This window comes from Anomaloglossus baeobatrachus, chromosome 3 (assembly GCF_048569485.1).
Source record: "Anomaloglossus baeobatrachus isolate aAnoBae1 chromosome 3, aAnoBae1.hap1, whole genome shotgun sequence".
In the NCBI taxonomy this organism is placed as follows: domain Eukaryota; kingdom Metazoa; phylum Chordata; class Amphibia; order Anura; family Aromobatidae; genus Anomaloglossus; species Anomaloglossus baeobatrachus.
In genome coordinates, this window is record NC_134355.1 from 697,516,099 (window position 1) to 697,540,648 (window position 24,550).

A 24,550-nucleotide genomic window follows, 5' to 3' on the forward strand; every position below is an offset into this window, starting at 1 on the left:
AAAGGTTGGTGGTTCAAGCCCACCCAGGGACGTGGGCCACTTTTGCTTGAGTAGCATGCTACGGGGGAAGAAGATTCCACGTTGGCTTTCATCTGCTCTTCCAATAAAAAGCCCTGTTGCTTGCTCGCTACCTACCTTTTGAACTCCCTAGATACTACAGAAGAGACCTTTCTAAAAGAGCTCTTTGTCGATAGAGGGAAGGAGCTTAGCCGTGTTTTCCCAGGAACCATGGTCTCTTTTGCTGGCATCGCATGTTATGGGTGGAAAAGATTCCATGTTGGGTTTCAGCTGAGCTGCTCTCCCAACAAGTAAATCTCTGTTGCTCTCTGCCTTTGTTTTGACCTCCTCGGGTACAACGGAGGAAACCTTTCTAAAAGACCTGTTGTAGATGGACAGAAGGAGCATACCTGGGCTGTGTTGACCAGGAGGATGAACCATCCGATAGAATTCACAAAAAATTCCTTCGAGCCGGAATTGAACCAGCAACCTAAGGATTGCTGATTTACTGCTACAGTCCTCCGCTCTACCAGCTGAGCTATCGAAGGCATGTTTTGCTCATGCTTGAAAGCCTCCTAGTTTTAGCTGTTGGAGCCTTGAGCATGAGGTAAAAAGAAACTCTCTACTACCATGTGAAAAAAACAAAATCAGCTTTGGAGAATGCGGGCATCGATCCCGCTACCTCTCGCATGCTAAGCGAGCGCTCTACCACTTGAGCTAATCCCCCTGGCATGGTAGACTTGCCTTTACTTTCTTCCCACACCCTGTGGTGGCTTTCACATAAAGTCAGGTGTGACGTTGCATTGTTACATGGCAACTGATTTCTAAAAGTAGATCGCTTTTTTTTTTTTTTTTTAAGTGCGGATACCATTTTGCCATAGTAGAAGATCATCGGAGGAGTTTATAGGGTGACGGGGGGCTTATGAATACATGCACACCTCTTCCAAGCAAACCCTTTGCACATATGTGCAGAACTGAGTGGTAAGGCATGAAAAAAGCCTTAATAATTTGGAGAAGAAAGTTGCGACGCAGCAAATACGCATGCAGAGCCATTGGTCTTTTTGGCTGTGGGGCTGAAAAACACCCGGGCTATAGGAAATGCTGTGACGTGGGGAATTCTTCTTTTTCCATCAGCATGTGATGAGCAGGGATTTGGGCCTTTGGTTTATATTTTTGATCAGAAACGCGTTTGTGTTGACAGAAGAGATTTGGCGACTTCTATGAAAATGATCTCATAGCAGAGGATGGTTTCGATCCATCGACCTCTGGGTTATGGGCCCAGCACGCTTCCGCTGCGCCACTCTGCTGCTGGATGCTGCTACCTTGAGGAGAATTGTACTTATCGACTGACTTTTGAAAAGTGACTAGAAGGGAGGGTGTCTATGGGATGGAATCCGACAGCAGGATCTTATTGTCGGCAAGTTGAGCTCTACTGAGCACCGGCAATTGTCTCTTTGTTTTTGCTGATTTCTTTTTGTCATATTATGTTCAAAGGTTCCCCTGAGGAACCTGCGCCTGGCCTGGCTGGGAGTTCCCGTGGAAAGGCCAGACATCTGCGTCTCTGTGGCGCAATCGGTTAGCGCGTTCGGCTGTTAACCGAAAGGTTGGTGGTTCAAGCCCACCCAGGGACATGGGCCACTTTTGCTTGAGTAGCATGCTACGGGGGAAGAAGATTCCACGTTGGCTTTCATCTGCTCTTCCAATAAAAAGCCCTGTTGCTTGCTCGCTACCTACCTTTTGAACTCCCTAGATACTACAGAAGAGACCTTTCTAAAAGAGCTCTTTGTCGATAGAGGGAAGGAGCTTAGCCGTGTTTTCCCAGGAACCATGGTCTCTTTTGCTGGCATCGCATGTTATGGGTGGAAAAGATTCCATGTTGGGTTTCAGCTGAGCTGCTCTCCCAACAAGTAAATCTCTGTTGCTCTCTGCCTTTGTTTTGACCTTCTCGGGTACAACGGAGGAAACCTTTCTAAAAGACCTGTTGTAGATGGACAGAAGGAGCATACCTGGGCTGTGTTGACCAGGAGGATGAACCATCCGATAGAATTCACAAAAAATTCCTTCGAGCCAGAATTGAACCAGCGACCTAAGGATTGCTGATTTACTGCTACAGTCCTCCGCTCTACCAGCTGAGCTATCGAAGGCATGTTTTGCTCATGCTTGAAAGCCTCCTAGTTTTAGCTGTTGGAGCCTTGAGCATGAGGTAAAAAGAAACTCTCTACTACCATGTGAAAAAAACAAAATCAGCTTTGGAGAATGCGGGCATCGATCCCGCTACCTCTCGCATGCTAAGCGAGCGCTCTACCACTTGAGCTAATCCCCCTGGCATGGTAGACTTGCCTTTACTTTCTTCCCACACCCTGTGGTGGCTTTCACATAAAGTCAGGTGTGACGTTGCATTGTTACATGGCAACTGATTTCTAAAAGTAGATCGCTTTTTTTTTTTTTTTTTAAGTGCGGATACCATTTTGCCATAGTAGAAGATCATCGGAGGAGTTTATAGGGTGACGGGGGGCTTATGAATACATGCCCACCTCTTCCAAGCAAACCCTTTGCACATATGTGCAGAACTGAGTGGTAAGGCATGAAAAAAGCCTTAATAATTTGGAGAAGAAAGTTGCGACGCAGCAAATACGCATGCAGAGCCATTGGTCTTTTTGGCTGTGGGGCTGAAAAACACCCGGGCTATAGGAAATGCTGTGACGTGGGGAATTCTTCTTTTTCCATCAGCATGTGATGAGCAGGGATTTGGGCCTTTGGTTTATATTTTTGATCAGAAACGCGTTTGTGTTGACAGAAGAGATTTGGCGACTTCTATGAAAATGATCTCATAGCAGAGGATGGTTTCGATCCATCGACCTCTGGGTTATGGGCCCAGCACGCTTCCGCTGCGCCACTCTGCTGCTGGATGCTGCTACCTTGAGGAGAATTGTACTTATCGACTGACTTTTGAAAAGTGACTAGAAGGGAGGGTGTCTATGGGATGGAATCCGACAGCAGGATCATATTGTCGGCAACTTGAGCTCTACTGAGCACCGGCAATTGTCTCTTTGTTTTTGCTGATTTCTTTTTGTCATATTATGTTCAAAGGTTCCCCTGAGGAACCTGCGCCTGGCCTGGCTGGGAGTTCCCGTGGAAAGGCCAGACATCTGCGTCTCTGTGGCGCAATCGGTTAGCGCGTTCGGCTGTTAACCAAAAGGTTGGTGGTTCAAGCCCACCCAGGGACGTGGGCCACTTTTGCTTGAGTAGCATGCTACGGGGGAAGAAGATTCCACGTTGGCTTTCATCTGCTCTTCCAATAAAAAGCCCTGTTGCTTGCTCGCTACCTACCTTTTGAACTCCCTAGATACTACAGAAGAGACCTTTCTAAAAGAGCTCTTTGTCGATAGAGGGAAGGAGCTTAGCCGTGTTTTCCCAGGAACCATGGTCTCTTTTGCTGGCATCGCATGTTATGGGTGGAAAAGATTCCATGTTGGGTTTCAGCTGAGCTGCTCTCCCAACAAGTAAATCTCTGTTGCTCTCTGCCTTTGTTTTGACCTCCTCGGGTACAACGGAGGAAACCTTTCTAAAAGACCTGTTGTAGATGGACAGAAGGAGCATACCTGGGCTGTGTTGACCAGGAGGATGAACCATCCGATAGAATTCACAAAAAATTCCTTCGAGCCGGAATTGAACCAGCAACCTAAGGATTGCTGATTTACTGCTACAGTCCTCCGCTCTACCAGCTGAGCTATCGAAGGCATGTTTTGCTCATGCTTGAAAGCCTCCTAGTTTTAGCTGTTGGAGCCTTGAGCATGAGGTAAAAAGAAACTCTCTACTACCATGTGAAAAAAACAAAATCAGCTTTGGAGAATGCGGGCATCGATCCCGCTACCTCTCGCATGCTAAGCGAGCGCTCTACCACTTGAGCTAATCCCCCTGGCATGGTAGACTTGCCTTTACTTTCTTCCCACACCCTGTGGTGGCTTTCACATAAAGTCAGGTGTGACGTTGCATTGTTACATGGCAACTGATTTCTAAAAGTAGATCGCTTTTTTTTTTTTTTTTTTAAGTGCGGATACCATTTTGCCATAGTAGAAGATCATCGGAGGAGTTTATAGGGTGACGGGGGGCTTATGAATACATGCACACCTCTTCCAAGCAAACCCTTTGCACATATGTGCAGAACTGAGTGGTAAGGCATGAAAAAAGCCTTAATAATTTGGAGAAGAAAGTTGCGATGCAGCAAATACGCATGCAGAGCCATTGGTCTTTTTGGCTGTGGGGCTGAAAAACACCCGGGCTATAGGAAATGCTGTGACGTGGGGAATTCTTCTTTTTCCATCAGCATGTGATGAGCAGGGATTTGGGCCTTTGGTTTATATTTTTGATCAGAAACGCGTTTGTGTTGACAGAAGAGATTTGGCGACTTCTATGAAAATGATCTCATAGCAGAGGATGGTTTCGATCCATCGACCTCTGGGTTATGGGCCCAGCACGCTTCCGCTGCGCCACTCTGCTGCTGGATGCTGCTACCTTGAGGAGAATTGTACTTATCGACTGACTTTTGAAAAGTGACTAGAAGGGAGGGTGTCTATGGGATGGAATCCGACAGCAGGATCTTATTGTCGGCAAGTTGAGCTCTACTGAGCACCGGCAATTGTCTCTTTGTTTTTGCTGATTTCTTTTTGTCATATTATGTTCAAAGGTTCCCCTGAGGAACCTGCGCCTGGCCTGGCTGGGAGTTCCCGTGGAAAGGCCAGACATCTGCGTCTCTGTGGCGCAATCGGTTAGCGCGTTCGGCTGTTAACCGAAAGGTTGGTGGTTCAAGCCCACCCAGGGACATGGGCCACTTTTGCTTGAGTAGCATGCTACGGGGGAAGAAGATTCCACGTTGGCTTTCATCTGCTCTTCCAATAAAAAGCCCTGTTGCTTGCTCGCTACCTACCTTTTGAACTCCCTAGATACTACAGAAGAGACCTTTCTAAAAGAGCTCTTTGTCGATAGAGGGAAGGAGCTTAGCCGTGTTTTCCCAGGAACCATGGTCTCTTTTGCTGGCATCGCATGTTATGGGTGGAAAAGATTCCATGTTGGGTTTCAGCTGAGCTGCTCTCCCAACAAGTAAATCTCTGTTGCTCTCTGCCTTTGTTTTGACCTCCTCGGGTACAACGGAGGAAACCTTTCTAAAAGACCTGTTGTAGATGGACAGAAGGAGCATACCTGGGCTGTGTTGACCAGGAGGATGAACCATCCGATAGAATTCACAAAAAATTCCTTCGAGCCGGAATTGAACCAGCAACCTAAGGATTGCTGATTTACTGCTACAGTCCTCCGCTCTACCAGCTGAGCTATCGAAGGCATGTTTTGCTCATGCTTGAAAGCCTCCTAGTTTTAGCTGTTGGAGCCTTGAGCATGAGGTAAAAAGAAACTCTCTACTACCATGTGAAAAAAACAAAATCAGCTTTGGAGAATGCGGGCATCGATCCCGCTACCTCTCGCATGCTAAGCGAGCGCTCTACCACTTGAGCTAATCCCCCTGGCATGGTAGACTTGCCTTTACTTTCTTCCCACACCCTGTGGTGGCTTTCACATAAAGTCAGGTGTGACGTTGCATTGTTACATGGCAACTGATTTCTAAAAGTAGATCGCTTTTTTTTTTTTTTTTTTAAGTGCGGATACCATTTTGCCATAGTAGAAGATCATCGGAGGAGTTTATAGGGTGACGGGGGGCTTATGAATACATGCACACCTCTTCCAAGCAAACCCTTTGCACATATGTGCAGAACTGAGTGGTAAGGCATGAAAAAAGCCTTAATAATTTGGAGAAGAAAGTTGCGATGCAGCAAAAACGCATGCAGAGCCATTGGTCTTTTTGGCTGTGGGGCTGAAAAACACCCGGGCTATAGGAAATGCTGTGACGTGGGGAATTCTTCTTTGTCCATCAGCATGTGATGAGCAGGGATTTGGGCCTTTGGTTTATATTTTTGATCAGAAACGCGTTTGTGTTGACAGAAGAGATTTGGCGACTTCTATGAAAATGATCTCATAGCAGAGGATGGTTTCGATCCATCGACCTCTGGGTTATGGGCCCAGCACGCTTCCGCTGCGCCACTCTGCTGCTGGATGCTGCTACCTTGAGGAGAATTGTACTTATCGACTGACTTTTGAAAAGTGACTAGAAGGGAGGGTGTCTATGGGATGGAATCCGACAGCAGGATCTTATTGTCGGCAAGTTGAGCTCTACTGAGCACCGGCAATTGTCTCTTTGTTTTTGCTGATTTCTTTTTGTCATATTATGTTCAAAGGTTCCCCTGAGGAACCTGCGCCTGGCCTGGCTGGGAGTTCCCGTGGAAAGGCCAGACATCTGCGTCTCTGTGGCGCAATCGGTTAGCGCGTTCGGCTGTTAACCGAAAGGTTGGTGGTTCAAGCCCACCCAGGGACATGGGCCACTTTTGCTTGAGTAGCATGCTACGGGGGAAGAAGATTCCACGTTGGCTTTCATCTGCTCTTCCAATAAAAAGCCCTGTTGCTTGCTCGCTACCTACCTTTTGAACTCCCTAGATACTACAGAAGAGACCTTTCTAAAAGAGCTCTTTGTCGATAGAGGGAAGGAGCTTAGCCGTGTTTTCCCAGGAACCATGGTCTCTTTTGCTGGCATCGCATGTTATGGGTGGAAAAGATTCCATGTTGGGTTTCAGCTGAGCTGCTCTCCCAACAAGTAAATCTCTGTTGCTCTCTGCCTTTGTTTTGACCTCCTCGGGTACAACGGAGGAAACCTTTCTAAAAGACCTGTTGTAGATGGACAGAAGGAGCATACCTGGGCTGTGTTGACCAGGAGGATGAACCATCCGATAGAATTCACAAAAAATTCCTTCGAGCCGGAATTGAACCAGCGACCTAAGGATTGCTGATTTACTGCTACAGTCCTCCGCTCTACCAGCTGAGCTATCGAAGGCATGTTTTGCTCATGCTTGAAAGCCTCCTAGTTTTAGCTGTTGGAGCCTTGAGCATGAGGTAAAAAGAAACTCTCTACTACCATGTGAAAAAAACAAAATCAGCTTTGGAGAATGCGGGCATCGATCCCGCTACCTCTCGCATGCTAAGCGAGCGCTCTACCACTTGAGCTAATCCCCCCTGGCATGGTAGACTTGCCTTTACTTTCTTCCCACACCCTGTGGTGGCTTTCACATAAAGTCAGGTGTGACGTTGCATTGTTACATGGCAACTGATTTCTGAAAGTAGATCGCTTTTTTTTTTTTTTTTTAAGTGCGGATACCATTTTGCCATAGTAGAAGATCATCGGAGGAGTTTATAGGGTGACGGGGGGCTTATGAATACATGCACACCTCTTCCAAGCAAACCCTTTGCACATATGTGCAGAACTGAGTGGTAAGGCATGAAAAAAGCCTTAATAATTTGGAGAAGAAAGTTGCGACGCAGCAAATACGCATGCAGAGCCATTGGTCTTTTTGGCTGTGGGGCTGAAAAACACCCGGGCTATAGGAAATGCTGTGACGTGGGGAATTCTTCTTTTTCCATCAGCATGTGATGAGCAGGGATTTGGGCCTTTGGTTTATATTTTTGATCAGAAACGCGTTTGTGTTGACAGAAGAGATTTGGCGACTTCTATGAAAATGATCTCATAGCAGAGGATGGTTTCGATCCATCGACCTCTGGGTTATGGGCCCAGCACGCTTCCGCTGCGCCACTCTGCTGCTGGATGCTGCTACCTTGAGGAGAATTGTACTTATCGACTGACTTTTGAAAAGTGACTAGAAGGGAGGGTGTCTATGGGATGGAATCCGACAGCAGGATCTTATTGTCGGCAACTTGAGCTCTACTGAGCACCGGCAATTGTCTCTTTGTTTTTGCTGATTTCTTTTTGTCATATTATGTTCAAAGGTTCCCCTGAGGAACCTGCGCCTGGCCTGGCTGGGAGTTCCCGTGGAAAGGCCAGACATCTGCGTCTCTGTGGCGCAATCGGTTAGCGCGTTCGGCTGTTAACCGAAAGGTTGGTGGTTCAAGCCCACCCGGGGACGTGGGCCACTTTTGCTTGAGTAGCATGCTACGGGGGAAGAAGATTCCACGTTGGCTTTCATCTGCTCTTCCAATAAAAAGCCCTGTTGCTTGCTCGCTACCTACCTTTTGAACTCCCTAGATACTACAGAAGAGACCTTTCTAAAAGAGCTCTTTGTCGATAGAGGGAAGGAGCTTAGCCGTGTTTTCCCAGGAACCATGGTCTCTTTTGCTGGCATCGCATGTTATGGGTGGAAAAGATTCCATGTTGGGTTTCAGCTGAGCTGCTCTCCCAACAAGTAAATCTCTGTTGCTCTCTGCCTTTGTTTTGACCTCCTCGGGTACAACGGAGGAAACCTTTCTAAAAGACCTGTTGTAGATGGACAGAAGGAGCATACCTGGGCTGTGTTGACCAAGAGGATGAACCATCCGATAGAATTCACAAAAAATTCCTTCGAGCCGGAATTGAACCAGCGACCTAAGGATTGCTGATTTACTGCTACAGTCCTCCGCTCTACCAGCTGAGCTATCGAAGGCATGTTTTGCTCATGCTTGAAAGCCTCCTAGTTTTAGCTGTTGGAGCCTTGAGCATGAGGTAAAAAGAAACTCTCTACTACCATGTGAAAAAAACAAAATCAGCTTTGGAGAATGCGGGCATCGATCCCGCTACCTCTCGCATGCTAAGCGAGCGCTCTACCACTTGAGCTAATCCCCCCTGGCATGGTAGACTTGCCTTTACTTTCTTCCCACACCCTGTGGTGGCTTTCACATAAAGTCAGGTGTGACGTTGCATTGTTACATGGCAACTGATTTCTGAAAAGTAGATCGCTTTTTTTTTTTTTTTAAGTGCGGATACCATTTTGCCATAGTAGAAGATCATCGGAGGAGTTTATAGGGTGACGGGGGGCTTATGAATACATGCACACCTCTTCCAAGCAAACCCTTTGCACATATGTGCAGAACTGAGTGGTAAGGCATGAAAAAAGCCTTAATAATTTGGAGAAGAAAGTTGCGACGCAGCAAATACGCATGCAGAGCCATTGGTCTTTTTGGCTGTGGGGCTGAAAAACACCCGGGCTATAGGAAATGCTGTGACGTGGGGAATTCTTCTTTTTCCATCAGCATGTGATGAGCAGGGATTTGGGCCTTTGGTTTATATTTTTGATCAGAAACGCGTTTGTGTTGACAGAAGAGATTTGGCGACTTCTATGAAAATGATCTCATAGCAGAGGATGGTTTCGATCCATCGACCTCTGGGTTATGGGCCCAGCACGCTTCCGCTGCGCCACTCTGCTGCTGGATGCTGCTACCTTGAGGAGAATTGTACTTATCGACTGACTTTTGAAAAGTGACTAGAAGGGAGGGTGTCTATGGGATGGAATCCGACAGCAGGATCTTATTGTCGGCAACTTGAGCTCCACTGAGCACCGGCAATTGTCTCTTTGTTTTTGCTGATTTCTTTTTGTCATATTATGTTCAAAGGTTCCCCTGAGGAACATGCGCCTGGCCTGGCTGGGAGTTCCCGTGGAAAGGCCAAACATCTGCGTCTCTGTGGCACAATCGGTTAGCGCGTTCGGCTGTTAACCGAAAGGTTGGTGGTTCAAGCCCACCCAGGGACGTGGGCTACTTTTGCTTGAGTAGCATGCTACGGGGGAAGAAGATTCCACGTTGGCTTTCATCTGCTCTTCCAATAAAAAGCCCTGTTGCTTGCTCGCTACCTACCTTTTGAACTCCCTAGATACTACAGAAGAGACCTTTCTAAAAGAGCTCTTTGTCGATAGAGGGAAGGAGCTTAGCCGTGTTTTCCCAGGAACCATGGTCTCTTTTGCTGGCATCGCATGTTATGGGTGGAAAAGATTCCATGTTGGGTTTCAGCTGAGCTGCTCTCCCAACAAGTAAATCTCTGTTGCTCTCTGCCTTTGTTTTGACCTCCTCGGGTACAACGGAGGAAACCTTTCTAAAAGACCTGTTGTAGATGGACAGAAGGAGCATACCTGGGCTGTGTTGACCAGGAGGATGAACCATCCGATAGAATTCACAAAAAATTCCTTCGAGCCGGAATTGAACCAGCGACCTAAGGATTGCTGATTTACTGCTACAGTCCTCCGCTCTACCAGCTGAGCTATCGAAGGCATGTTTTGCTCATGCTTGAAAGCCTCCTAGTTTTAGCTGTTGGAGCCTTGAGCATGAGGTAAAAAGAAACTCTCTACTACCATGTGAAAAAAACAAAATCAGCTTTGGAGAATGCGGGCATCGATCCCGCTACCTCTCGCATGCTAAGCGAGCGCTCTACCACTTGAGCTAATCCCCCTGGCATCGTAGACTTGCCTTTACTTTCTTCCCACACCCTGTGGTGGCTTTCACATAAAGTCAGGTGTGACGTTGCATTGTTACATGGCAACTGATTTCTAAAAGTAGATCGCTTTTTTTTTTTTTTAAGTGCGGATACCATTTTGCCATAGTAGAAGATCATCGGAGTTTATAGGGTGACGGGGGGCTTATGAATACATGCACACCTCTTCCAAGCAAACCCTTTGCACATATGTGCAGAACTGAGTGGTAAGGCATGAAAAAAGCCTTAATAATTTGGAGAAGAAAGTTGCGACGCAGCAAATACGCATGCAGAGCCATTGGTCTTTTTGGCTGTGGGGCTGAAAAACACCCGGGCTATAGGAAATGCTGTGACGTGGGGAATTCTTCTTTTTCCATCAGCATGTGATGAGCAGGGATTTGGGCCTTTGGTTTATATTTTTGATCAGAAACGCGTTTGTGTTGACAGAAGAGATTTGGCGACTTCTATGAAAATGATCTCATAGCAGAGGATGGTTTCAATCCATCGACCTCTGGGTTATGGGCCCAGCACGCTTCCGCTGCGCCACTCTGCTGCTGGATGCTGCTACCTTGAGGAGAATTGTACTTATCGACTGACTTTTGAAAAGTGACTAGAAGGGAGGGTGTCTATGGGATGGAATCCGACAGCAGGATCTTATTGTCGGCAACTTGAGCTCCACTGAGCACCGGCAATTGTCTCTTTGTTTTTGCTGATTTCTTTTTGTCATATTATGTTCAAAGGTTCCCCTGAGGAACCTGCGCCTGGCCTGGCTGGGAGTTCCCGTGGAAAGGCCAAACATCTGCGTCTCTGTGGCGCAATCGGTTAGCTCGTTCGGCTGTTAACCGAAAGGTTGGTGGTTCAAGCCCACCCAGGGACGTGGGCCACTTTTGCTTGAGTAGCATGCTACGGGGGAAGAAGATTCCACGTTGGCTTTCATCTGCTCTTCCAATAAAAAGCCCTGTTGCTTGCTCGCTACCTACCTTTTGAACTCCCTAGATACTACAGAAGAGACCTTTCTAAAAGAGCTCTTTGTCGATAGAGGGAAGGAGCTTAGCCGTGTTTTCCCAGGAACCATGGTCTCTTTTGCTGGCATTGCATGTTATGGGTGGAAAAGATTCCATGTTGGGTTTCAGCTGAGCTGCTCTCCCAACAAGTAAATCTCTGTTGCTCTCTGCCTTTGTTTTGACCTCCTCGGGTACAACGGAGGAAACCTTTCTAAAAGACCTGTTGTAGATGGACAGAAGGAGCATACCTGGGCTGTGTTGACCAGGAGGATGAACCATCCGATAGAATTCACAAAAAATTCCTTCGAGCCGGAATTGAACCAGCGACCTAAGGATTGCTGATTTACTGCTACAGTCCTCCGCTCTACCAGCTGAGCTATCGAAGGCATGTTTTGCTCATGCTTGAAAGCCTCCTAGTTTTAGCTGTTGGAGCCTTGAGCATGAGGTAAAAAGAAACTCTCTACTACCATGTGAAAAAAACAAAATCAGCTTTGGAGAATGCGGGCATCGATCCCGCTACCTCTCGCATGCTAAGCGAGCGCTCTACCACTTGAGCTAATCCCCCTGGCATGGTAGACTTGCCTTTACTTTCTTCCCACACCCTGTGGTGGCTTTCACATAAAGTCAGGTGTGACGTTGCATTGTTACATGGCAACTGATTTCTAAAAGTAGATCGCTTTTTTTTTTTTTTTTTAAGTGCGGATACCATTTTGCCATAGTAGAAGATCATCGGAGGAGTTTATAGGGTGACGGGGGGCTTATGAATACATGCACACCTCTTCCAAGCAAACCCTTTGCACATATGTGCAGAACTGAGTGGTAAGGCATGAAAAAAGCCTTAATAATTTGGAGAAGAAAGTTGCGACGCAGCAAATACGCATGCAGAGCCATTGGTCTTTTTGGCTGTGGGGCTGAAAAACACCCGGGCTATAGGAAATGCTGTGACGTGGGGAATTCTTCTTTTTCCATCAGCATGTGATGAGCAGGGATTTGGGCCTTTGGTTTATATTTTTGATCAGAAACGCGTTTGTGTTGACAGAAGAGATTTGGCGACTTCTATGAAAATGATCTCATAGCAGAGGATGGTTTCGATCCATCGACCTCTGGGTTATGGGCCCAGCACGCTTCCGCTGCGCCACTCTGCTGCTGGATGCTGCTACCTTGAGGAGAATTGTACTTATCGACTGACTTTTGAAAAGTGACTAGAAGGGAGGGTGTCTATGGGATGGAATCCGACAGCAGGATCTTATTGTCGGCAACTTGAGCTCCACTGAGCACTGGCAATTGTCTCTTTGTTTTTGCTGATTTCTTTTTGTCATATTATGTTCAAAGGTTCCCCTGAGGAACATGCGCCTGGCCTGGCTGGGAGTTCCCGTGGAAAGGCCAAACATCTGCGTCTCTGTGGCACAATCGGTTAGCGCGTTCGGCTGTTAACCGAAAGGTTGGTGGTTCAAGCCCACCCAGGGACGTGGGCCACTTTTGCTTGAGTAGCATGCTACGGGGGAAGAAGATTCCACGTTGGCTTTCATCTGCTCTTCCAATAAAAAGCCCTGTTGCTTGCTCGCTACCTACCTTTTGAACTCCCTAGATACTACAGAAGAGACCTTTCTAAAAGAGCTCTTTGTCGATAGAGGGAAGGAGCTTAGCCGTGTTTTCCCAGGAACCATGGTCTCTTTTGCTGGCATCGCATGTTATGGGTGGAAAAGATTCCATGTTGGGTTTCAGCTGAGCTGCTCTCCCAACAAGTAAATCTCTGTTGCTCTCTGCCTTTGTTTTGACCTCCTCGGGTACAACGGAGGAAACCTTTCTAAAAGACCTGTTGTAGATGGACAGAAGGAGCATACCTGGGCTGTGTTGACCAGGAGGATGAACCATCCGATAGAATTCACAAAAAATTCCTTCGAGCCGGAATTGAACCAGCGACCTAAGGATTGCTGATTTACTGCTACAGTCCTCCGCTCTACCAGCTGAGCTATCGAAGGCATGTTTTGCTCATGCTTGAAAGCCTCCTAGTTTTAGCTGTTGGAGCCTTGAGCATGAGGTAAAAAGAAACTCTCTACTACCATGTGAAAAAAACAAAATCAGCTTTGGGGAATGCGGGCATCGATCCCGCTACCTCTCGCATGCTAAGCGAGCGCTCTACCACTTGAGCTAATCCCCCCTGGCATGGTAGACTTGCCTTTACTTTCTTCCCACACCCTGTGGTGGCTTTCACATAAAGTCAGGTGTGACGTTGCATTGTTACATGGCAACTGATTTCTAAAAGTAGATCGCTTTTTTTTTTTTTTTTTAAGTGCGGATACCATTTTGCCATAGTAGAAGATCATCGGAGGAGTTTATAGGGTGACGGGGGGCTTATGAATACATGCACACCTCTTCCAAGCAAACCCTTTGCACATATGTGCAGAACTGAGTGGTAAGGCATGAAAAAAGCCTTAATAATTTGGAGAAGAAAGTTGCGACGCAGCAAATACGCATGCAGAGCCATTGGTCTTTTTGGCTGTGGGGCTGAAAAACACCCGGGCTATAGGAAATGCTGTGACGTGGGGAATTCTTCTTTTTCCATCAGCATGTGATGAGCAGGGATTTGGGCCTTTGGTTTATATTTTTGATCAGAAACGCGTTTGTGTTGACAGAAGAGATTTGGCGACTTCTATGAAAATGATCTCATAGCAGAGGATGGTTTCGATCCATCGACCTCTGGGTTATGGGCCCAGCACGCTTCCGCTGCGCCACTCTGCTGCTGGATGCTGCTACCTTGAGGAGAATTGTACTTATCGACTGACTTTTGAAAAGTGACTAGAAGGGAGGGTGTCTATGGGATGGAATCCGACAGCAGGATCTTATTGTCGGCAACTTGAGCTCCACTGAGCACTGGCAATTGTCTCTTTGTTTTTGCTGATTTCTTTTTGTCATATTATGTTCAAAGGTTCCCCTGAGGAACATGCGCCTGGCCTGGCTGGGAGTTCCCGTGGAAAGGCCAAACATCTGCGTCTCTGTGGCACAATCGGTTAGCGCGTTCGGCTGTTAACCGAAAGGTTGGTGGTTCAAGCCCACCCAGGGACGTGGGCCACTTTTGCTTGAGTAGCATGCTACGGGGGAAGAAGATTCCACGTTGGCTTTCATCTGCTCTTCCAATAAAAAGCCCTGTTGCTTGCTCGCTACCTACCTTTTGAACTCCCTAGATACTACAGAAGAGACCTTTCTAAAAGAGCTCTTTGTCGATAGAGGGAAGGAGCTTAGCCGTGTTTTCCCAGGAACCATGGTCTCTTTTGCTGGCATCGCATGTTATGGGTGGAAAAGATTCCATGTTGGGTTTCAGCTGAGCTGCTCTCCCAACAAGTAAATCTCTGTTGCTCTCTGCCTTTGTTTTGACCTCCTCGGGTACAACGGAGGAAACCTTTCTAAAAGACCTGTTGTAGATGGACAGAAGGAGCATACCTGGGCTGTGTTGACCAGGAGGATGAACCATCCGATAGAATTCACAAAAAATTCCTTCGAGCCGGAATTGAACCAGCGACCTAAGGATTGCTGATTTACTGCTACAGTCCTCCGCTCTACCAGCTGAGCTATCGAAGGCATGTTTTGCTCATGCTTGAAAGCCTCCTAGTTTTAGCTGTTGGAGCCTTGAGCATGAGGTAAAAAGAAACTCTCTACTACCATGTGAAAAAAACAAAATCAGCTTTGGGGAATGCGGGCATCGATCCCGCTACCTCTCGCATGCTAAGCGAGCGCTCTACCACTTGAGCTAATCCCCCCTGGCATGGTAGACTTGCCTTTACTTTCTTCCCACACCCTGTGGTGGCTTTCACATAAAGTCAGGTGTGACGTTGCATTGTTACATGGCAACTGATTTCTGAAAAGTAGATCGCTTTTTTTTTTTTTTTAAGTGCGGATACCATTTTGCCATAGTAGAAGATCATCGGAGGAGTTTATAGGGTGACGGGGGGCTTATGAATACATGCACACCTCTTCCAAGCAAACCCTTTGCACATATGTGCAGAACTGAGTGGTAAGGCATGAAAAAAGCCTTAATAATTTGGAGAAGAAAGTTGCGACGCAGCAAATACGCATGCAGAGCCATTGGTCTTTTTGGCTGTGGGGCTGAAAAACACCCGGGCTATAGGAAATGCTGTGACGTGGGGAATTCTTCTTTTTCCATCAGCATGTGATGAGCAGGGATTTGGGCCTTTGGTTTATATTTTTGATCAGAAACGCGTTTGTGTTGACAGAAGAGATTTGGCGACTTCTATGAAAATGATCTCATAGCAGAGGATGGTTTCGATCCATCGACCTCTGGGTTATGGGCCCAGCACGCTTCCGCTGCGCCACTCTGCTGCTGGATGCTGCTACCTTGAGGAGAATTGTACTTATCGACTGACTTTTGAAAAGTGACTAGAAGGGAGGGTGTCTATGGGATGGAATCCGACAGCAGGATCTTATTGTCGGCAACTTGAGCTCCACTGAGCACTGGCAATTGTCTCTTTGTTTTTGCTGATTTCTTTTTGTCATATTATGTTCAAAGGTTCCCCTGAGGAACATGCGCCTGGCCTGGCTGGGAGTTCCCGTGGAAAGGCCAAACATCTGCGTCTCTGTGGCACAATCGGTTAGCGCGTTCGGCTGTTAACCGAAAGGTTGGTGGTTCAAGCCCACCCAGGGACGTGGGCCACTTTTGCTTGAGTAGCATGCTACGGGGGAAGAAGATTCCACGTTGGCTTTCATCTGCTCTTCCAATAAAAAGCCCTGTTGCTTGCTCGCTACCTACCTTTTGAACTCCCTAGATACTACAGAAGAGACCTTTCTAAAAGAGCTCTTTGTCGATAGAGGGAAGGAGCTTAGCCGTGTTTTCCCAGGAACCATGGTCTCTTTTGCTGGCATCGCATGTTATGGGTGGAAAAGATTCCATGTTGGGTTTCAGCTGAGCTGCTCTCCCAACAAGTAAATCTCTGTTGCTCTCTGCCTTTGTTTTGACCTCCTCGGGTACAACGGAGGAAACCTTTCTAAAAGACCTGTTGTAGATGGACAGAAGGAGCATACCTGGGCTGTGTTGACCAGGAGGATGAACCATCCGATAGAATTCACAAAAAATTCCTTCGAGCCGGAATTGAACCAGCGACCTAAGGATTGCTGATTTACTGCTACAGTCCTCCGCTCTACCAGCTGAGCTATCGAAGGCATGTTTTGCTCATGCTTGAAAGCCTCCTAGTTTTAGCTGTTGGAGCCTTGAGCATGAGGTAAAAAGAAACTCTCTACTACCATGTGAAAAAAACAAAATCAGCTTTGGAGAATGCGGGCATCGATCCCGCTACCTCTCGCATGCTAAGCGAGCGCTCTACCACTTGAGCTAATCCCCCTGGCATGGTAGACTTGCCTTTACTTTCTTCCCACACCCTGTGGTGGCTTTCACATAAAGTCAGGTGTGACGTTGCATTGTTACATGGCAACTGATTTCTAAAAGTAGATCGCTTTTTTTTTTTTTTTTTTTTAAGTGCGAATACCATTTTGCCATAGTAGAAGATCATCGGAGGAGTTTATAGGGTGACGGGGGGCTTATGAATACATGCACACCTCTTCCAAGCAAACCCTTTGCACATATGTGCAGAACTGAGTGGTAAGGCATGAAAAAAGCCTTAATAATTTGGAGAAGAAAGTTGCGACGCAGCAAATACGCATGCAGAGCCATTGGTCTTTTTGGCTGTGGGGCTGAAAAACACCCGGGCTATAGGAAATGCTGTGACGTGGGGAATTCTTCTTTTTCCATCAGCATGTGATGAGCAGGGATTTGGGCCTTTGGTTTATATTTTTGATCAGAAACGCGTTTGTGTTGACAGAAGAGATTTGGCGACTTCTATGAAAATGATCTCATAGCAGAGGATGGTTTCGATCCATCGACCTCTGGGTTATGGGCCCAGCACGCTTCCGCTGCGCCACTCTGCTGCTGGATGCTGCTACCTTGAGGAGAATTGTACTTATCGACTGACTTTTGAAAAGTGACTAGAAGGGAGGGTGTCTATGGGATGGAATCCGACAGCAGGATCTTATTGTCGGCAACTTGAGCTCTACTGAGCACCGGCAATTGTCTCTTTGTTTTTGCTGATTTCTTTTTGTCATATTATGTTCAAAGGTTCCCCTGAGGAACCTGCGCCTGGCCTGGCTGGGAGTTCCCGTGGAAAGGCCAGACATCTGCGTCTCTGTGGCGCAATCGGTTAGCGCGTTCGGCTGTTAACCGAAAGGTTGGTGGTTCAAGCCCACCCAGGGACGTGGGCCACTTTTGCTTGAGTAGCATGCTACGGGGGAAGAAGATTCCATGTTGGCTTTCATCTGCTCTTCCAATAAAAAGCCCTGTTGCTTGCTCGCTACCTACCTTTTGAACTCCCTAGATACTACAGAAGAGACCTTTCTAAAAGAGCTCTTTGTCGATAGAGGGAAGGAGCTTAGCCGTGTTTTCCCAGGAACCATGGTCTCTTTTGCTGGCATCGCATGTTATGGGTGGAAAAGATTCCATGTTGGGTTTCAGCTGAGCTGCTCTCCCAACAAGTAAATCTCTGTTGCTCTCTGCCTTTGTTTTGACCTCCTCGGGTACAACGGAGGAAACCTTTCTAAAAGACCTGTTGTAGATGGACAGAAGGAGCATACCTGGGCTGTGTTGACCAGGAGGATGAACCATCCGATAGAATTCACAAAAAATTCCTTCGAGCCGGAATTGAACCAGCGACCTAAGGATTGCTGATTTACTGCTACAGTCCTCCGCTCTACCAGCTGAGCTATCGAAGGCATGTTTTGCTCATGCTTGAAAGCCTCCTAGTTTTAGCTGTTGGAGCCTTGAGCATGAGGTAAAAAGAAACTCTCTACTACCATGTGAAAAAAACAAAATCAGCTTTGGAGAATGCGGGCATCGATCCCGCTACCTCTCGCATGCTAAGCGAGCGCTCTACCACTTGAGCTAATCCCCCTGGCATGGTAGACTTGCCTTTACTTTCTTCCCACACCCTGTGGTGGCTTTCACATAAAGTCAGGTGTGACGTTGCATTGTTACATGGCAACTGATTTCTAAAAGTAGATCGCTTTTTTTTTTTTTTTTTAAGTGCGGATACCATTTTGCCATAGTAGAAGATCATCGGAGGAGTTTATAGGGTGACGGGGGGCTTATGAATACATGCACACCTCTTCCAAGCAAACCCTTTGCACATATGTGCAGAACTGAGTGGTAAGGCATGAAAAAAGCCTTAATAATTTGGAGAAGAAAGTTGCGACGCAGCAAATACGCATGCAGAGCCATTGGTCTTTTTGGCTGTGGGGCTGAAAAACACCCGGGCTATAGGAAATGCTGTGACGTGGGGAATTCTTCTTTTTCCATCAGCATGTGATGAGCAGGGATTTGGGCCTTTGGTTTATATTTTTGATCAGAAACGCGTTTGTGTTGACAGAAGAGATTTGGCGACTTCTATGAAAATGATCTCATAGCAGAGGATGGTTTCGATCCATCGACCTCTGGGTTATGGGCCCAGCACGCTTCCGCTGCGCCACTCTGCTGCTGGATGCTGCTACCTTGAGGAGAATTGTACTTATCGACTGACTTTTGAAAAGTGACTAGAAGGGAGGGTGTCTATGGGATGGAATCCGACAGCAGGATCTTATTGTCGGTAACTTGAGCTCTACTGAGCACCGGCAATTGTCTCTTTGTTTTTGCTGATTTCTTTTTGTCATATTATGTTCAAAGGTTCCCCTGAGGAACCTGCGCCTGGCCTGGCTGGGAGTTCCCGTGGAAAGGCCAGACATCTGCGTCTCTGTGGCGCAATCGGTTAGCGCGTTCGGCTGTTAACCGAAAGGTTGGTGGTTCAAGCCCACCCAGGGACGTGGGCCACTTTTGCTTGAGTAGCATGCTACGGGGGAAGAAGATTCCACGTTGGCTTTCATCTGCTCTTCCAATAAAAAGCCCTGTTGCTTGCTCGCTACCTACCTTTTGAACTCCCTAGATACTACAGAAGAGACCTTTCTAAAAGAGCTCTTTGTCGATAGAGGGAAGGAGCTTAGCCGTGTTTTCCCAGGAACCATGGTCTCTTTTGCTGGCATCGCATGTTATGGGTGGAAAAGATTCCATGTTGGGTTTCAGCTGAGCTGCTCTCCCAACAAGTAAATCTCTGTTGCTCTTTGCCTTTGTTTTGACCTCCTCGGGTACAACGGAGGAAACCTTTCTAAAAGACCTGTTGTAGATGGACAGAAGGAGCATACCTGGGCTGTGTTGACCAGGAGGATGAACCATCCGATAGAATTCACAAAAAATTCCTTCGAGCCGGAATTGAACCAGCGACCTAAGGATTGCTGATTTACTGCTACAGTCCTCCGCTCTACCAGCTGAGCTATCGAAGGCATGTTTTGCTCATGCTTGAAAGCCTCCTAGTTTTAGCTGTTGGAGCCTTGAGCATTAGGTAAAAAGAAACTCTCTACTACCATGTGAAAAAAACAAAATCAGCTTTGGAGAATGCGGGCATCGATCCCGCTACCTCTCGCATGCTAAGCGAGCGCTCTACCACTCGAGCTAATCCCCCTGGCATGGTAGACTTGCCTTTACTTTCTTCCCACACCCTGTGGTGGCTTTCACATAAAGTCAGGTGTGACGTTGCATTGTTACATGGCAACTGATTTCTAAAAGTAGATCGCTTTTTTTTTTTTTTTTTTTTTTTAAGTGCGGATACCATTTTGCCATAGTAGAAGATCATCGGAGGAGTTTATAGGGTGACGGGGGGCTTATGAATACATGCACACCTCTTCCAAGCAAACCCTTTGCACATATGTGCAGAACTGAGTGGTAAGGCATGAAAAAAGCCTTAATAATTTGGAGAAGAAAGTTGCGACGCAGCAAATACGCATGCAGAGCCATTGGTCTTTTTGGCTGTGGGGCTGAAAAACACCCGGGCTATAGGAAATGCTGTGACGTGGGGAATTCTTCTTTTTCCATCAGCATGTGATGAGCAGGGATTTGGGCCTTTGGTTTATATTTTTGATCAGAAACGCGTTTGTGTTGACAGAAGAGATTTGGCGACTTCTATGAAAATGATCTCATAGCAGAGGATGGTTTCGATCCATCGACCTCTGGGTTATGGGCCCAGCACGCTTCCGCTGCGCCACTCTGCTGCTGGATGCCGCTACCTTGAGGAGAATTGTACTTATCGACTGACTTTTGAAAAGTGACTAGAAGGGAGGGTGTCTATGGGATGGAATCCGACAGCAGGATCTTATTGTCGGCAACTTGAGCTCCACTGAGCACCGGCAATTGTCTCTTTGTTTTTGCTGATTTCTTTTTGTCATATTATGTTCAAAGGTTCCCCTGAGGAACCTGCGCCTGGCCTGGCTGGGAGTTCCCGTGGAAAGGCTAAACATCTGCGTCTCTGTGGCGCAATTGGTTAGCGCGTTCGGCTGTTAACCGAAAGGTTGGTGGTTCAAGCCCACCCAGGGACGTGGGCCACTTTTGCTTGAGTAGCATGCTACGGGGGAAGAAGATTCCACGTTGGCTTTCATCTGCTCTTCCAATAAAAAGCCCTGTTGCTTGCTCGCTACCTACCTTTTGAACTCCCTAGATACTACAGAAGAGACCTTTCTAAAAGAGCTCTTTGTCGATAGAGGGAAGGAGCTTAGCCGTGTTTTCCCAGGAACCATGGTCTCTTTTGCTGGCATCGCATGTTATGGGTGGAAAAGATTCCATGTTGGGTTTCAGCTGAGCTGCTCTCCCAACAAGTAAATCTCTGTTGCTCTCTGCCTTTGTTTTGACCTCCTCGGGTACAACGGAGGAAACCTTTCTAAAAGACCTGTTGTAGATGGACAGAAGGAGCATACCTGGGCTGTGTTGACCAGGAGGATGAACCATCCGATAGAATTCACAAAAAATTCCTTCGAGCCGGAATTGAACCAGCGACCTAAGGATTGCTGATTTACTGCTACAGTCCTCCGCTCTACCAGCTGAGCTATCGAAGGCATGTTTTGCTCATGCTTGAAAGCCTCCTAGTTTTAGCTGTTGGAGCCTTGAGCATGAGGTAAAAAGAAACTCTCTACTACCATGTGAAAAAAACAAAATCAGCTTTGGAGAATGCGGGCATCGATCCCGCTACCTCTCGCATGTTAAGCGAGCGCTCTACCACTTGAGCTAATCCCCCTGGCATGGTAGACATGCCTTTACTTTCTTCCCACACCCTGTGGTGGCTTTCACATAAAGTCAGGTGTGACGTTGCATTGTTACATGGCAACTGATTTCTAAAAGTAGATCGCTTTTTTTTTTTTTTTTTTTTCTTTTAAGTGCGGATACCATTTTGCCATAGTAGAAGATCATCGGAGGAGTTTATAGGGTGACGGGGGGCTTATGAATACATGCACACCTCTTCCAAGCAAACCCTTTGCACATATGTGCAGAACTGAGTGGTAAGGCATGAAAAAAGCCTTAATAATTTGGAGAAGAAAGTTGCGACGCAGCAAATACGCATGCAGAGCCATTGGTCTTTTTGGCTGTGGGGCTGAAAAACACCCGGGCTATAGGAAATGCTGTGACGTGGGGAATTCTTCTTTTTCCATTAGCATGTGATGAGCAGGGATTTGGGCCTTTGGTTTATATTTTTGATCAGAAACGCGTTTGTGTTGACAGAAGAGATTTGGCGACTTCTATGAAAATGATCTCATAGCAGAGGATGGTTTCGATCCATCGACCTCTGGGTTATGGGCCCAGCACGCTTCCGCTGCGCCACTCTGCTGCTGGATGCTGCTACCTTGAGGAGAATTGTACTTATCGACTGACTTTTGAAAAGTGACTAGAAGGGAGGGTGTCTATGGGATGGAATCCGACAGCAGGATCTTATTGTCGGCAACTTGAGCTCTACTGAGCACCGGCAATTGTCTCTTTGTTTTTGCTGATTTCTTTTTGTCATATTATGTTCAAAGGTTCCCCTGAGGAACCTGCGCCTGGCCTGGCTGGGAGTTCCCGTGGAAAGGCCAGACATCTGCGTCTCTGTGGCGCAATCGGTTAGCGCGTTCGGCTGTTAACCGAAAGGTTGGTGGTTCAAGCCCACCCAGGGACGTGGGTCACTTTTGCTTGAGTAGCATGCTACGGGGGAAGAAGATTCCACGTTGGCTTTCATCTGCTCTTCCAATAAAAAGCCCTGTTGCTTGCTCGCTACCTACCTTTTGAACTCCCTAGATACTACAGAAGAGACCTTTCTAAAAGAGCTCTTTGTCGATAGAGGGAAGGAGCTTAGCCGTGTTTTCCCAGGAACCATGGTCTCTTTTGCTGGCATCGCATGTTATGGGTGGAAAAGATTCCATGTTGGGTTTCAGCTGAGCTGCTCTCCCAACAAGTAAATCTCTGTTGCTCTCTGCCTTTGTTTTGACCTCCTCGGGTACAACGGAGGAAACCTTTCTAAAAGACCTGTTGTAGATGGACAGAAGGAGCATACCTGGGCTGTGTTGACCAGGAGGATGAACCATCCGATAGAATTCACAAAAAATTCCTTCGAGCCGGAATTGAACCAGCGACCTAAGGATTGCTGATTTACTGCTACAGTCCTCCGCTCTACCAGCTGAGCTATCGAAGGCATGTTTTGCTCATGCTTGATAGCCTCCTAGTTTTAGCTGTTGGAGCCTTGAGCATGAGGTAAAAAGAAACTCTCTACTACCATGTGAAAAAAACAAAATCAGCTTTGGAGAATGCGGGCATCGATCCCGCTACCTCTCGCATGCTAAGCGAGCGCTCTACCACTTGAGCTAATCCCCCTGGCATGGTAGACTTGCCTTTACTTTCTTCCCACACCCTGTGGTGGCTTTCACATAAAGTCAGGTGTGACGTTGCATTGTTACATGGCAACTGATTTCTAAAAGTAGATCGCTTTTTTTTTTTTTTTTTTTAAGTGCGGATACCATTTTGCCATAGTAGAAGATCATCGGAGGAGTTTATAGGGTGACGGGGGGCTTATGAATACATGCACACCTCTTCCAAGCAAACCCTTTGCACATATGTGCAGAACTGAGTGGTAAGGCATGAAAAAAGCCTTAATAATTTGGAGAAGAAAGTTGCGACGCAGCAAATACGCATGCAGAGCCATTGGTCTTTTTGGCTGTGGGGCTGAAAAACACCCGGGCTATAGGAAATGCTGTGACGTGGGGAATTCTTCTTTTTCCATCAGCATGTGATGAGCAGGGATTTGGGCCTTTGGTTTATATTTTTGATCAGAAACGCGTTTGTGTTGACAGAAGAGATTTGGCGACTTCTATGAAAATGATCTCATAGCAGAGGATGGTTTCGATCCATCGACCTCTGGGTTATGGGCCCAGCACGCTTCCGCTGCGCCACTCTGCTGCTGGATGCTGCTACCTTGAGGAGAACTGTACTTATCGACTGACTTTTGAAAAGTGACTAGAAGGGAGGGTGTCTATGGGATGGAATCCGACAGCAGGATCTTATTGTCGGCAACTTGAGCTCCACTGAGCACCGGCAATTGTCTCTTTGTTTTTGCTGATTTCTTTTTGTCATATTATGTTCAAAGGTTCCCCTGAGGAACCTGCGCCTGGCCTGGCTGGGAGTTCCCGTGGAAAGGCCAAACATCTGCGTCTCTGTGGCGCAATCGGTTAGCGCGTTCGGCTGTTAACCGAAAGGTTGGTGGTTCAAGCCCACCCAGGGACGTGGGCCACTTTTGCTTGAGTAGCATGCTACGGGGGAAGAAGATTCCACGTTGGCTTTCATCTGCTCTTCCAATAAAAAGCCCTGTTGCTTGCTCGCTACCTACCTTTTGAACTCCCTAGATACTACAGAAGAGACCTTTCTAAAAGAGCTCTTTGTCGATAGAGGGAAGGAGCTTAGCCGTGTTTTCCCAGGAACCATGGTCTCTTTTGCTGGCATCGCATGTTATGGGTGGAAAAGATTCCATGTTGGGTTTCAGCTGAGCTGCTCTCCCAACAAGTAAATCTCTGTTGCTCTCTGCCTTTGTTTTGACCTCCTCGGGTACAACGGAGGAAACCTTTCTAAAAGACCTGTTGTAGATGGACAGAAGGAGCATACCTGGGCTGTGTTGACCAGGAGGATGAACCATCCGATAGAATTCACAAAAAATTCCTTCGAGCCGGAATTGAACCAGCGACCTAAGGATTGCTGATTTACTGCTACAGTCCTCCGCTCTACCAGCTGAGCTATCGAAGGCATGTTTTGCTCATGCTTGATAGCCTCCTAGTTTTAGCTGTTGGAGCC

At 47.1% G+C, this 24,550-nt stretch overlaps 32 non-coding genes across 32 annotated transcripts; 4 read left to right on the forward strand and 28 right to left on the reverse strand.

Annotated features, from left to right (window-relative positions):
- Positions 1–459: 459 nt before the first annotated feature.
- On the reverse strand, positions 460–545 carry TRNAY-GUA (transfer RNA tyrosine (anticodon GUA)). Its single transcript is given in 2 exon segments — positions 460–495; positions 509–545. It is a non-coding gene; the product is annotated as a tRNA-Tyr (tRNA).
- Positions 546–651: 106 nt separating this feature from the next.
- On the reverse strand, positions 652–724 carry TRNAA-AGC (transfer RNA alanine (anticodon AGC)). Its single transcript has one exon. It is a non-coding gene; the product is annotated as a tRNA-Ala (tRNA).
- Positions 725–1,554: 830 nt separating this feature from the next.
- Positions 1,555–1,628, forward strand: TRNAN-GUU (transfer RNA asparagine (anticodon GUU)). The gene has a single exon. It is a non-coding gene; the product is annotated as a tRNA-Asn (tRNA).
- A 619-nt stretch (positions 1,629–2,247) lies between these two features.
- TRNAA-AGC (transfer RNA alanine (anticodon AGC)) lies at positions 2,248–2,320 on the reverse strand. The gene has a single exon. It is a non-coding gene; the product is annotated as a tRNA-Ala (tRNA).
- Positions 2,321–3,651: 1,331 nt separating this feature from the next.
- Positions 3,652–3,737, reverse strand: TRNAY-GUA (transfer RNA tyrosine (anticodon GUA)). Its single transcript is given in 2 exon segments — positions 3,652–3,687; positions 3,701–3,737. It is a non-coding gene; the product is annotated as a tRNA-Tyr (tRNA).
- Positions 3,738–3,843: 106 nt separating this feature from the next.
- Positions 3,844–3,916, reverse strand: TRNAA-AGC (transfer RNA alanine (anticodon AGC)). The gene has a single exon. It is a non-coding gene; the product is annotated as a tRNA-Ala (tRNA).
- An 831-nt stretch (positions 3,917–4,747) lies between these two features.
- Positions 4,748–4,821, forward strand: TRNAN-GUU (transfer RNA asparagine (anticodon GUU)). Its single transcript has one exon. It is a non-coding gene; the product is annotated as a tRNA-Asn (tRNA).
- Positions 4,822–5,248: 427 nt separating this feature from the next.
- TRNAY-GUA (transfer RNA tyrosine (anticodon GUA)) lies at positions 5,249–5,334 on the reverse strand. The gene is given in 2 exon segments: positions 5,249–5,284; positions 5,298–5,334. It is a non-coding gene; the product is annotated as a tRNA-Tyr (tRNA).
- A 106-nt stretch (positions 5,335–5,440) lies between these two features.
- On the reverse strand, positions 5,441–5,513 carry TRNAA-AGC (transfer RNA alanine (anticodon AGC)). Its single transcript has one exon. It is a non-coding gene; the product is annotated as a tRNA-Ala (tRNA).
- Positions 5,514–6,344: 831 nt separating this feature from the next.
- Positions 6,345–6,418, forward strand: TRNAN-GUU (transfer RNA asparagine (anticodon GUU)). Its single transcript has one exon. It is a non-coding gene; the product is annotated as a tRNA-Asn (tRNA).
- A 427-nt stretch (positions 6,419–6,845) lies between these two features.
- On the reverse strand, positions 6,846–6,931 carry TRNAY-GUA (transfer RNA tyrosine (anticodon GUA)). The gene is given in 2 exon segments: positions 6,846–6,881; positions 6,895–6,931. It is a non-coding gene; the product is annotated as a tRNA-Tyr (tRNA).
- A 106-nt stretch (positions 6,932–7,037) lies between these two features.
- On the reverse strand, positions 7,038–7,110 carry TRNAA-AGC (transfer RNA alanine (anticodon AGC)). Its single transcript has one exon. It is a non-coding gene; the product is annotated as a tRNA-Ala (tRNA).
- A 1,332-nt stretch (positions 7,111–8,442) lies between these two features.
- On the reverse strand, positions 8,443–8,528 carry TRNAY-GUA (transfer RNA tyrosine (anticodon GUA)). Its single transcript is given in 2 exon segments — positions 8,443–8,478; positions 8,492–8,528. It is a non-coding gene; the product is annotated as a tRNA-Tyr (tRNA).
- Positions 8,529–8,634: 106 nt separating this feature from the next.
- Positions 8,635–8,707, reverse strand: TRNAA-AGC (transfer RNA alanine (anticodon AGC)). Its single transcript has one exon. It is a non-coding gene; the product is annotated as a tRNA-Ala (tRNA).
- A 1,331-nt stretch (positions 8,708–10,038) lies between these two features.
- TRNAY-GUA (transfer RNA tyrosine (anticodon GUA)) lies at positions 10,039–10,124 on the reverse strand. The gene is given in 2 exon segments: positions 10,039–10,074; positions 10,088–10,124. It is a non-coding gene; the product is annotated as a tRNA-Tyr (tRNA).
- Positions 10,125–10,230: 106 nt separating this feature from the next.
- TRNAA-AGC (transfer RNA alanine (anticodon AGC)) lies at positions 10,231–10,303 on the reverse strand. Its single transcript has one exon. It is a non-coding gene; the product is annotated as a tRNA-Ala (tRNA).
- A 1,325-nt stretch (positions 10,304–11,628) lies between these two features.
- Positions 11,629–11,714, reverse strand: TRNAY-GUA (transfer RNA tyrosine (anticodon GUA)). The gene is given in 2 exon segments: positions 11,629–11,664; positions 11,678–11,714. It is a non-coding gene; the product is annotated as a tRNA-Tyr (tRNA).
- A 106-nt stretch (positions 11,715–11,820) lies between these two features.
- TRNAA-AGC (transfer RNA alanine (anticodon AGC)) lies at positions 11,821–11,893 on the reverse strand. The gene has a single exon. It is a non-coding gene; the product is annotated as a tRNA-Ala (tRNA).
- Positions 11,894–13,224: 1,331 nt separating this feature from the next.
- On the reverse strand, positions 13,225–13,310 carry TRNAY-GUA (transfer RNA tyrosine (anticodon GUA)). The gene is given in 2 exon segments: positions 13,225–13,260; positions 13,274–13,310. It is a non-coding gene; the product is annotated as a tRNA-Tyr (tRNA).
- A 106-nt stretch (positions 13,311–13,416) lies between these two features.
- Positions 13,417–13,489, reverse strand: TRNAA-AGC (transfer RNA alanine (anticodon AGC)). Its single transcript has one exon. It is a non-coding gene; the product is annotated as a tRNA-Ala (tRNA).
- Positions 13,490–14,821: 1,332 nt separating this feature from the next.
- Positions 14,822–14,907, reverse strand: TRNAY-GUA (transfer RNA tyrosine (anticodon GUA)). Its single transcript is given in 2 exon segments — positions 14,822–14,857; positions 14,871–14,907. It is a non-coding gene; the product is annotated as a tRNA-Tyr (tRNA).
- Positions 14,908–15,013: 106 nt separating this feature from the next.
- On the reverse strand, positions 15,014–15,086 carry TRNAA-AGC (transfer RNA alanine (anticodon AGC)). The gene has a single exon. It is a non-coding gene; the product is annotated as a tRNA-Ala (tRNA).
- A 1,331-nt stretch (positions 15,087–16,417) lies between these two features.
- Positions 16,418–16,503, reverse strand: TRNAY-GUA (transfer RNA tyrosine (anticodon GUA)). Its single transcript is given in 2 exon segments — positions 16,418–16,453; positions 16,467–16,503. It is a non-coding gene; the product is annotated as a tRNA-Tyr (tRNA).
- A 106-nt stretch (positions 16,504–16,609) lies between these two features.
- On the reverse strand, positions 16,610–16,682 carry TRNAA-AGC (transfer RNA alanine (anticodon AGC)). The gene has a single exon. It is a non-coding gene; the product is annotated as a tRNA-Ala (tRNA).
- A 1,334-nt stretch (positions 16,683–18,016) lies between these two features.
- TRNAY-GUA (transfer RNA tyrosine (anticodon GUA)) lies at positions 18,017–18,102 on the reverse strand. The gene is given in 2 exon segments: positions 18,017–18,052; positions 18,066–18,102. It is a non-coding gene; the product is annotated as a tRNA-Tyr (tRNA).
- A 106-nt stretch (positions 18,103–18,208) lies between these two features.
- On the reverse strand, positions 18,209–18,281 carry TRNAA-AGC (transfer RNA alanine (anticodon AGC)). Its single transcript has one exon. It is a non-coding gene; the product is annotated as a tRNA-Ala (tRNA).
- A 1,331-nt stretch (positions 18,282–19,612) lies between these two features.
- Positions 19,613–19,698, reverse strand: TRNAY-GUA (transfer RNA tyrosine (anticodon GUA)). The gene is given in 2 exon segments: positions 19,613–19,648; positions 19,662–19,698. It is a non-coding gene; the product is annotated as a tRNA-Tyr (tRNA).
- A 1,015-nt stretch (positions 19,699–20,713) lies between these two features.
- TRNAN-GUU (transfer RNA asparagine (anticodon GUU)) lies at positions 20,714–20,787 on the forward strand. Its single transcript has one exon. It is a non-coding gene; the product is annotated as a tRNA-Asn (tRNA).
- A 427-nt stretch (positions 20,788–21,214) lies between these two features.
- TRNAY-GUA (transfer RNA tyrosine (anticodon GUA)) lies at positions 21,215–21,300 on the reverse strand. The gene is given in 2 exon segments: positions 21,215–21,250; positions 21,264–21,300. It is a non-coding gene; the product is annotated as a tRNA-Tyr (tRNA).
- A 1,518-nt stretch (positions 21,301–22,818) lies between these two features.
- Positions 22,819–22,904, reverse strand: TRNAY-GUA (transfer RNA tyrosine (anticodon GUA)). Its single transcript is given in 2 exon segments — positions 22,819–22,854; positions 22,868–22,904. It is a non-coding gene; the product is annotated as a tRNA-Tyr (tRNA).
- A 106-nt stretch (positions 22,905–23,010) lies between these two features.
- Positions 23,011–23,083, reverse strand: TRNAA-AGC (transfer RNA alanine (anticodon AGC)). Its single transcript has one exon. It is a non-coding gene; the product is annotated as a tRNA-Ala (tRNA).
- Positions 23,084–24,416: 1,333 nt separating this feature from the next.
- TRNAY-GUA (transfer RNA tyrosine (anticodon GUA)) lies at positions 24,417–24,502 on the reverse strand. Its single transcript is given in 2 exon segments — positions 24,417–24,452; positions 24,466–24,502. It is a non-coding gene; the product is annotated as a tRNA-Tyr (tRNA).
- Between the last annotated feature and the right edge of the window lie 48 nt (positions 24,503–24,550).